At 40.6% G+C, this 10,766-nt stretch overlaps 1 pseudogene; it reads right to left on the bottom strand.

Annotated features, from left to right (window-relative positions):
• Nucleotides 1-3,246: 3,246 nt before the first annotated feature.
• On the bottom strand, nt 3,247-4,442 carry LOC111139967 (annotated as a pseudogene).
• Between the last annotated feature and the right edge of the window lie 6,324 nt (nt 4,443-10,766).

Raw genomic sequence — 10,766 nt, 5'->3', positions numbered from 1 at the left:
AAAAAAAAATCCAGCAGAACAAAACAGTCTCTTCAATAAATGGTGCTGGGAAAATTGGACAGCTATGTGTAGAAGAACGAACCTCGACCATTCTCTTACACCATACACAAGGATAAACTCAAAATGGATAAAAGACCTCAACGTGAGGCAGGAATCCATCAGAATCCTAGAGAAGATCATAGGCAGTAACCACTTCGACATCGGCCACAACCACCTCTTTCAAGATATGTCTCCAAAGGCAAAGGAAACAAAAGCAAAAATGAACTTTTGGGACTTCATCAAGATCAAAAGCTTCTGTACAGCAAAGGAAACAGTCAACAAAACAAAGAGGCAACCCACGGAATGGGAGAAGATATTCACAAATGACAGTACAGACAAAGGGGTGATATCCAGGATCTATAAAGAAATCCTCAAACTCAACACACGCAAAACAGATAATCGTGTAAAAAAAAAAAAATGGGCAGAAGACATGAACAAACACGTCTCCAATGGAGACATACAAATGGTTAACAGACACATGAAAACATGTTCATCATCACTAGCCATCAGGGAGAACAAATCAAAACCACATTGACATACCACCTTATACCAGTTAGAATGGTCACAATTAGCAAGACAGGAAACAACGTGTGTTGGAGAGGATGTGGAGAAAAGGGAACCCTCTTACACTGTTGGTGGGAATGCAAGTTGGTGCAGCCACTTTGGAGAACAGTGTGGAGATTCCTGAAGAAACTAAAAATAGAACTTCCCTATGACCCTGTGCCATTGCATGACTGGGTATTTACCCCAAAGGTACAGATGTAGTGAAAAGAAGGGCCATCTGTGCCCCAATGTTCATAATAGCAATGGCCACAGTCACCAAACTGTGGAAAGAAGCAAGATGCCCTTCAACAGACGAATGGATAAGGAAGATGTGGTCCATATATACTATGGAGCATTATGCCTCCACCAGAAAGGATGAATATCCAACTTTTGTATCAACATGGATGGGACTGGAAGAGATTACGCTGAGTGAAATAAGTCAAGCAGAGAGAGTCAATTATCATATGGTTTTGCTTATTTGTGGAGCACAAGGAATAACACGGAGGACATAGGGAGATGGAGAGGAGAAGGGAGTTTGCGGAAATTGGAGTGGGAGATGAACCATGAGAGACTGTGGACTCTGAGGAACTAACTGAGCGTTTTGTAGGGGTGTGGGGTGGGAGGTTGGGTGAGCCTGGTGGTGGGTATTGTGGTGGGCATGTATTGCATGGAGCACTGGGTGTGGTGCATAAACACTGAATTCTGGAACACTGAAAGGAAATTAAAAAATAAAAAATAGGTCTTTCAAAAGTACCTAGCCAAAATAAATGCATAAATAAATAGAACTTAAAAATAAGTAAATAAAAATATCTGTCAAAATAAACAAACAAAAAACAAAACAAAACAAAAAATAACTGTCAAGGTTAAAAAAAAAAAGTGATTGCCTCATAAGGCCCACTTTTCTCCAGCGGGATGAACTCTAATTGTATTTAGAATAGTTTCTGCTCCTATCATGACATTTAAATGAATCTAATTATCCATAAGTTTGTGTATGAAGGTGGTAATTGAATATTTATATGAATTACATGAGTCTTTAATGATTTTCCACTAATTAGAAGAGCCGTGCTTTTGGGGTCTCTGCAATTAATAAAAAAGGCCATTGACACATAGTTACCTCAGAATCTTCTGGGTAGTTTGGGTAACACTCGATTTACAAGGTGGCTGACTCCCCCAAGTCACTCCTCATGTAGCGTCTTTGATAGATATCTATTGTTTTTTTTTTTTTTTTCCCTTCCACAAAAGCATGGTTTGTGAGTACATGGAGGTTTTGGCATGTTGGACAAACTGCCACTAAGTATTTCCCATTGTTCCCTGGGGCCTTTCTTAGTACAATATCATCTAAGTTTATAGAAATACAATGGTCAGTCTGTCCAGTGTTATGTATAATGCAGATTAAGTCTGAGTCAGGTGTTACTTCTTGGAAGGTTTTTCCTACCTTATATACTTTATAATATATAAGCACCAGAATCTAAAGAAAGCAGTCATTTGCATTCTAAAGAAAGCAATGTCATTTGCTTCTCATCCTGGTTTATAATGCAAATGTCTCTGATAAGCTTTGGTTGGAGTGTCAGACTGAGCAGTAGGCACAAAGATTGTCTATGCATGTAGCTATTGTGATAATCTCTTTACATAAAGTCATTTCTATTTAATTTATAGGGCTTTTTTAGTTTATAGTTTATATTTAGTTTATAGGGCTTCACAGAAAAGGGCAGCTTCAATTCTTAAATGATTCCAAGTCAAAAGGTGAGAATAAAATAAAAATATCACTTTGGACATCTGTAGCCAGGCATTGGAGAACACAGAAGATATCAGGATCTAGTTGCATTTATAGTGAATAGTTTTAAATTCTAATATCTATAAAGATCTGTTATTGAAATATTTTTTCCATTACAAATTTTTATTTAAATTCCAGTTAGTTAACATACAGTGTAATATTGTTTTCAGAAGTAGAATTTAGTGGTTCGTCACTTACATACAATACCCAGTGCTCACCACAGCTGCCCTCTTTAATGCCCAGCACCCATCTAACCCATTCCCCACCCACCTCCACCAACCCTCAGTGTATTCTCTATCATTAAGAGTTTCTTATGGTTAGCTTCCCTCTCTTTTTTTTTTCTTTTCCTGCTTCCCATATGTTCTTCTGTTTTCTTTCTTAAATTCCACATATGAGTGAAATCATATGGTATTTGTCTTTCTCTGACTTGTTTCCCTTAGTGTAATACACTTTAGCCTGATCCATATTATTGCAAATGGTAAGATTTCATTCTTTTTGATGGCTGAGTAATATTCCATTCTATATACATACCACATCTTCTTTATCCACTCAACAGTCAGTGCCCATTTGGGCTCTCTCTGTAGTTGGGCTATTATTGAAAATGCTGCTATAAATACCAGGGTGTATGTACCCCTTTGAATCTGCATTTTTGTATGATTAGGGTAAACATCCAGTAGTGCAGTTGTTCGATTGTAGAGTAGTTCTATTTTTAATCTTTTGAGGAATCTCCACACTGTTTTCCAGAGTGGTTGTACAAGTTTGCATTCCTACCAATGGTGTAAGAGGGTTCCCCTTTTTCTGCATTAGTCACCAACATCTGTCATTTCCTGTGTTGTTAATTTCAGCCATTCTGAGAGATGTGAAGTGGTGTCTTTTTTTCCCCCCTGGTTTCAGTACATGTTGATAGCAAACGAACATGTAATGTTGGATTCAGCCTGCCCTCTAAAGACAGCTACTTCTAACACAGTTCTGCCTCTATGGATGACCGACCCAGCTGCCTCTTCCTTTAGCCTCTGGCTGGGTCCTTGCTGAAATCCCTTGTAGCCCCAAGTAGAGTTCAACTCCTTTAGAGACAGAGCGGACGGGCTGATGGTGGTACTGGTGGTCACCGGTCAGAGGATGCCCTGCGGGGGCTGCACAGGACAGCTGCTTAAGGAAGCAGCAAACAAGTCAGCTTTCCTTTGAAGCTCTTACTGTGCTTACACTTGAACTCCAACACCAGCTTTGTGTACGTGTTGAAGGTGGTGACCGCCAATGCTATGGAGCAGATGAAGGAAAGCCAGGTCGAGTAGTAGGCCTAACCATAATTCCAAGCATGCAGTCTCCAGTCTTCTGGACCCAAGTTGGCAGTTGCCTGGAAGACTTGTGAATACATCATATGGACCACCATCCCCAGAAAGCCTGACAGGATGGAGGCAATGGTCGTGAAGACACTCAGCTTGACCCTGCAGCCCAGATTCCCAGTGAACAGCAGGTCCATTAGTACCAGGGAGAAGCTGAGAAATTCAAGTCCGACGGACAAGAACTGGTCTCCCAGTGATAACCACAGGATCTTTACCACAATCCCCCAGGGAGGATGGGGGAGGAAAGGCTTCTCCATCAACCACTTCCCTCCAAATCAGAGAATGGGGTGATGTGGGCCTTGCAGTGTAATAAACTCCAATAGTCCTTTCTCACCTCTCTCAGTTGGTGGTGTGAGTTCATTGAAAGTTCGGCACCTCTCCCCTGGTTCTACCACAGTTTCCTCACAGGATTGCCACATGACACTCCAGAATGTATGGAAGCAGAACAGGTCATCCCCAGCCCCACCCCCCTCCCGCCCCCAGCTGTATTACGCTAGCTCCTGGGATGATGTGCTGGTACTCACCCCATCCAAGGGCACTGGCACATCGAAGCACTCAGTTGCAAGAACTTTTCTGCACACAGGCTTCAGCACCTTCTATGTGCCCACAAACCAGTGGGTGTTGAGGAGGGATTTTGTGGAGAGGCTGAGTGACAGCATGTTGAGGATGGCAGATAGGAATGTCCATTGGCCAAAGGAGCCCTTTAGGAGTTCCATCTTCTGGGTGAGATAAACATTTTGAGTCATTTGAGGCAAGATCAACTCATACACTTTTGAAGTTCTGAGGCAAAGGTGTTTTAGTTCCTCTTCTGCTTGGTCTTAATGAGTTGCATGGAATGTGTATCTGGTGGGAAGATGAATTAGGCCCTGTAGGTTGTTTTTTTTTTTTTTTTAATTAACATATAATGTATTATTTGCCTCAGGGGTACAGGTCTGTGAATCATCAGACTTACACATTTCACAGCACTCACCATAGCACATACCCTCCCCAATGTCCATCACCCAGCCACCTTATCCCTCCCCCCACTCCCAGCAACCCTGTTTGTTTTGTGAGATCAAGAGTCTCTTATGGTTTGTTTCCCTCCCAATCCCATCTTGTTTCATTTTTTTCCTTCCCTAACCCCCACAACCTCCTGTCCTGCCTCTCAAATTCCTCATATCAAAGAGATCATATGATAATTGTCTTTCTCTGATGAATCAGGCCCCCTCTTGCCAGCAGAGGGGTGAGGCGGTATCTGAAGTGGTGTCTTTTCATGATTTTGACCTGTTTTTCCCTGATGATGAATGATGTTGAAAATCTTTCTATGTGTCTGTTGGCCATCTGCATGTCTTCTTTGGAAAATACTACTATTCCTATCTTCTGCCCATTTCTTACCTGGATTATTTGTTTTTTGGGTACTGAGGTTGATAAGATCTGTATCAATTTTGGATCCTAACCCTTTTCCGATACATCATTTGCAAATATCTCTACCATTCCATAGCCTGCCTTTTAGCTTTGTTGACTATTTCCTGCTGTGCAGAGTTTTCAATCTTGATGAAGGCCCAGTAGTTCATGTTCGCTTTTGTTTCCCTTGCCTCATGCCACATGTCTGGTAAAAAGCTGCTGCAGCTGAGGTCACAGAGGCTTCTACTTAATGTTCCCCTCTAGGATTTTGATGGATTCCTGTTTTATATGTACAGCTTTCATCTATCTTCAGTCTCTTATTGTGTGTGGTGCAAGAAAGTGGCCCAGTTTCATTCTTCTGCATGTGGCTGTCCAGTTTTCCCAGCACCATTTGTTGAAGAGACTGTCTTTTTTCCATTGGATAGTCTTTCCTGCTTTGTGAATACTAGTTGCACATAGAGTTCAGGGTCCATTTCTGGGTTCTTTATTCTGTTCCATTGATCTATGTGTCTGTTTTTTTGTGTCAGTACCATACTGTCTTGATGATCACAGCTTTGTAATGGAGCTTGAAGACCAGAATCATGATGCCTCCAGTTTTCTTTTTCAGAATGAATTTTGCTACTCAGGGTCTTTTGTGGTTCTTTTTCTTTTTCTTTTTTTTTTTTTTTAAGATTTTATTTACTTATTTGACAGAGAGAAAGAGAGCATGAGCTGGGGGGAGGAGCCAGGGGAGAGGGAGAAGCAGGGAGCCTGATGTGAGACTGGACCCCCACACCCTGAGACACCTAGATGTCCATGGGTCTTTTGTAGTTCTGTACAAACTTTAGGATCATTTGCACTGGCTTTGTGAAAGATGGTTTTGGTATTTTGATAGGGATTGCATTAAATGTGTAGATTGTTTAACATAGTATCTTAACAATGTTTGTTCTTCCAATGCATTAGCATGGAATGTTTTTCCATTTCTTTGTGTCCTCTTCAATTTCTTTCATCAGTATTCCATCTTTTACCTCTTCAGTTAGGTGTGTTCCTAGGTATCTTATGGGTTTTGGTACAATTGTAAGTGGGATAGATTCCTTGATTTCTTTTTCTGCTCCTTTATTATTGTTGTTTAGAAATGCAACAGATTTCTGCACATTGACTTTGTATCCTATGACTCTGCTGAACTTGGCACTATGGTCTCTCCTTTGCCTTCAAAGAGTCCCTTTGGTTATTTCTTGCAGGGCTTGTTTAGGGGTCACCAACTCCTTTCTTTCATTTTTGTTTGTCTGGGAAACTCTATCTCTCCTTCCATTCAGAATGACAACCTTTCTGGATAGAGTATTCTCAGCTACATATTTTTTTCCCAGTCGTGAGGCTGACTATATTCTGCCACTCCCTTCTGCCTGTCAAGCTTCTGTGGACAGATCTGTGGACCTGATCTGTCTTCCTATGGGGATTAGGGTTTCTCTTCTCCTTGCTGCTTTCAGCATTCTTGTGTGTCTATTTTGTTATTTTGGCTAAATGTCTTAGTGGTGGCCAGGTTTTGTTGAATTTAATGGCGTTCTCTGTACTTCTTGGATTTTGGTGTTTGTTTCCTTCCCCAGATTAGGGACTTTTTCAGCCATAATTTCCTCAAATAAGCCTTCTCTCTTTTTTTCTTATCTTCTTCTGGGACTCCTATGACATGGAATATTATTATGCTTTAAGGAGTTGCTGGTTTAACCTAAGTCTACCTTTGCGATCCAATACCTTTCTTTCCCTCTTTCTTTCAGCTTATTTTTGTCCATAATTTTATCTTCTCTATCACTGATTATTTCCTCTGCTTTGTCCATCCTCATTTTCTTTGCTTCCAGTCTGTTTTGCTTCTGGGTTACAGCATTATTTATTTTAGCTGACTAGTTCTTAGTTCTTTTATCTCTGCAATAAGGGATTCTAGTATCTATAATGCTTTTCAACTCCAGCTAGTATCCTTATGATTATTGTTTTAAATTTGGTTTAGACATCTTACTTGTATCTATATTGATTAAGTCTCTGGCCACGATTTCTTGTTGTTTCTTTTTGGGGTGAATTCATTGTCTTCTTATTTTGCCTGGGTCACTTTTGTTGTATGTGATTGTCAGGAAAGTCTGTTGTACTCCTGCTGCTGAGAGCAAGGTCTATATTAAGAAGTTCTCCCCACCCCCCCCCCCAAAGGAACCTAGAAAGCTATATCTTAGTTATGTTTTGATCTGCTTGTTAAAAGATGTTAGATTTTTTAAAAAGTTAGATCTTATTTCCCCTAAAGTTGAAGTTTTACAGCACCCTACCATCAGTAGAATTTGTGTGTGCAAGGGGCTTGTACTGGTCTTCTGGGTGTGGGAACCTGCTGTATTGATTCTCAGGGCAGACTTATCCTAGTGGAGGTGTACCTGTAGGCACAGGGAGTTTTGCTGTGAATGGCTCCAGACTCCATTGGATTACCATGGGTTGCACCCTGAAGTATGTTAGTGCTAATGGGCAGGGATGGTAAAACCCCACTCTCTTATCCCTAGAATGGGATTTTGTGCTGCCAGTCTTCAGAGAGCCCTCACAGAAGAGCAATCACCCCTCCTGGGTCCCCAGCTTCCATCAGATCCCTGCCCTCACCTGTCTATGTCCAAGCTGTCTGCCTGCCAGGTAGCACAGTATTCCTGTGTTTTATCTCAGGTGCACCTGGGTTTCACACCTTCCAAGTTTTAGGGAACTGTGCTGCACTAATCTGCACCGATAATCTAGGGAAAGGCCTCACCACAGTCTGGTCAGTGTCAGTTTGTCCCAGAGAAGCAGTCACAGGACAGCACAGCATTTCAGAGTTTATGGTAAAATATAGCCAAACCTGGTACCAAGGTGTGCTGCCATCAGCTGATATGTCCTGCCTATGCTAATAAACAGGGCAGCATGTTGGCTCAGCCATGTCTTTTGTCCCCGGAGAAGCCATGACACCTCTCCCAAGTGTACTCCAAGAAGGGGAATAATTTCTCACCAGGTGGCCCAGGGGATCCTCAGACCATACTCTCTGTTCCCAGGCCTCTGCCCTCCTTCCTCACTGGAGCACCACTAAGCTCACCAGGCACAACTCCAGTGATAGTGCAGACTTCTAAAACTTCAGACTTTGAGCTCTGCTGCTTGTATAAACTTGTAGTAGTCAGTCCCTCTTCTTTACCCACTTGACAGCTTTGGTGAAGAGATTTCTTGTGCAGTCCCCTGTGTGCTCTCTCCCCCTCCACCTCTGTCATCAAGGCTCCCTTCCCTCCACAGCACCCACAGTTCTTCTCTCCCCCAAATCAATCCTCTGTACCTCCTACCTTCCATGACATAGCCACTTTTCTACCTGTAGATGTGCTGCTAGTTCTCTCAGTCCTCAATTTCTTGGATCTTCAGAATGTTTTAATATTTACCTAGCTGTGTTTGAGGGAGGAGGCAAGTTTAGGGTCCCCCTGCCCCTCTGCCATCTTAATTTCTCTGAAATCTTTTCTTTCTGTAATCACTTTCATTTTTACCAAAGACAACCACATGAAGGCTGTTTCTAAAACAAGTCTGGTTTAAACAAACTTGTTCTAATTATTTATATAAGAACAGCTAGAAAGTAATTGACCATATAAATTATTTTAAATCTGCTTTGCTGGAATATTTTATAAGGATTTTCGTATTGAGGTTTTACTAGCCTCTTACCACCAGAGCCATGCCAAGTATTTCTTGTTAGATTTGCCTGCAATACCTTAGATGCAGGTGAATTTCCTCATCTTGAAGCCCCCAAAATATTTCAAGTTTCCTGCACTCTCCAGGAATGTAGTTAAGGCAGCTGAGCTCTGTAAGCAAGGTACCAGGCCAATTTTCCCAAGGGGCTCTATTGGCTCCATAAATATAACTTTGGTCCCTAAAGCTGTCTGGCCATATCTGAATCTATGTATGTCTCTCCCAAATGAGACATTCCAGTCAAAGCCTTGGTAAAATAATCAGTGTTTCCAATGATGTCCTGTTACAAGGAGAAAACATTCTCGTTGAACTCATGCAAATAATTAAAATTGCCTTGAAAAAGAATGCTCACTAATGGCTTCTGAATTCTGGAGAGTTCAGATAAGGAGAAAAGGTAAGTATTTCAATTTCCTCACAAAGGAATATTTTATCATATTTCTCTAAGTTGTAGATATCTTAAGAGAAATGTTTCCTTAAACCTGGAAAAGCGGGAGCCAGCAATGTTTCAAACAGGAGTCATAACCATCCTTCTCATTCATGCAGTCCTGTGTTACTGATTTTTTGTTCTGTGTGAATGCAGTTTTCCCACTGGTTCTGGAAATCCTCACTCAGTTCAGTTTTATGGTTTAGGATATAAAAAAACTTTGTCAAAAGTCCTTCTCATGAACCTCCTTAAAGATAAAACTCACTGTGCAAGAGCATAAGAATGATAACTATAAATGACAAAAGACTAACAAAAAAAAATCGCCATGGTTAAAGATCTGACGAGAGTTTGATATAATGCAGTTTACTAGGAAATCCAGTTATTCCTGTGACTTGCAACATTTCAATAATTAGGATTGCGTGCGATGACATTATCTCAGAACATAGTAAAACCTTAGGAATTTTATATAATTTTGGGGTTAGTTATAGCATTTACTCATGCAGTATAACCTAACATTTGTTTGACAATCCTTTCCCTGGCCCTTAACATACTAAATGAACCAGCTTAAACAGTCAAAAAGACTTCATTTAGAATTTGAGTACTTGAGAACTTTTATTAAAAACTCAGAAAATTTAATCTGTATACTTTAATATGTAATATTAATGTTATGTAAACTTAATATTTGTGTTTGCTCAAAGTAACAATAAGAGATTCTACAGAGGTTATGTGTTTTTTTGTTTTTTTGTTTTTTTTTTTTTTACGAAAACTTAGTTTCTTCAACATTGAGAAGTTTTAGTTCTCTTAAGTAATCAAACAGCTGATAAAGAGAAATATCAGAACTTTTGTTTTCTGGGCAGGTATGCACAAAATTTTTTTTTATCAAGAGCACACCACAGTCCAAGAAAACTCTTTTTAACAGAAAAGCCAATCTCAATCTTATACCAGTGTACTTTAAAAAAAAAAATATAAAAAAATAAATATATATATATATATATTAAAGATTTTATCTACTTATTTGATGGACAGAGAGACAGTGAGAGCAGGAACACAGCAGGGATAGTGGGAGAGGGAGAAGCAAGCTCCCCATGCAGGAGGGAGCCTGATGCAGGGCTCGATCCCAGGACCCTGGGATCATGGCCCTAGCCGAAGGCAGATACTTAATGACTGAACCATCCGGGTGCTCCTATACCAGTGTACTTTTAAAATTCATTTGTTCTACTTGCACTACTAGATATTTACCCCCAACGATACAGATGTAGTGAAAAGAAGGGCCATCTGTACCCCAGTGCTCATAGCAGCAATGGCCACAGTCTCCAAACTGTGGAAAGAACCAAGATCCCCTCCAACGGATGAATGGATAAGGAATATGTGGTCCATGTATACTACGGAGTATAATGCCTCCATCAGAAAGGAGGAATACCCAACTTTTGTAGCAACATGGACAGGACTGGAAGAGATTATGCTGAGTGAAATAAGTCAAGAGAGAGTCCATTATCATATGGTTTTACTTATTTGTGGAGCATAAGGAATAACATGCAGGACATGGGGAGATGGAGAGGAGAAGGGA

Source organism: Enhydra lutris, unplaced genomic scaffold, assembly GCF_002288905.1.
Source record: "Enhydra lutris kenyoni isolate GAN:26980312 unplaced genomic scaffold, ASM228890v2 scaffoldscaffold130, whole genome shotgun sequence".
NCBI lineage: Eukaryota > Metazoa > Chordata > Mammalia > Carnivora > Mustelidae > Enhydra > Enhydra lutris.
This window is presented reverse-complemented; position numbering and strand designations above follow the sequence as displayed.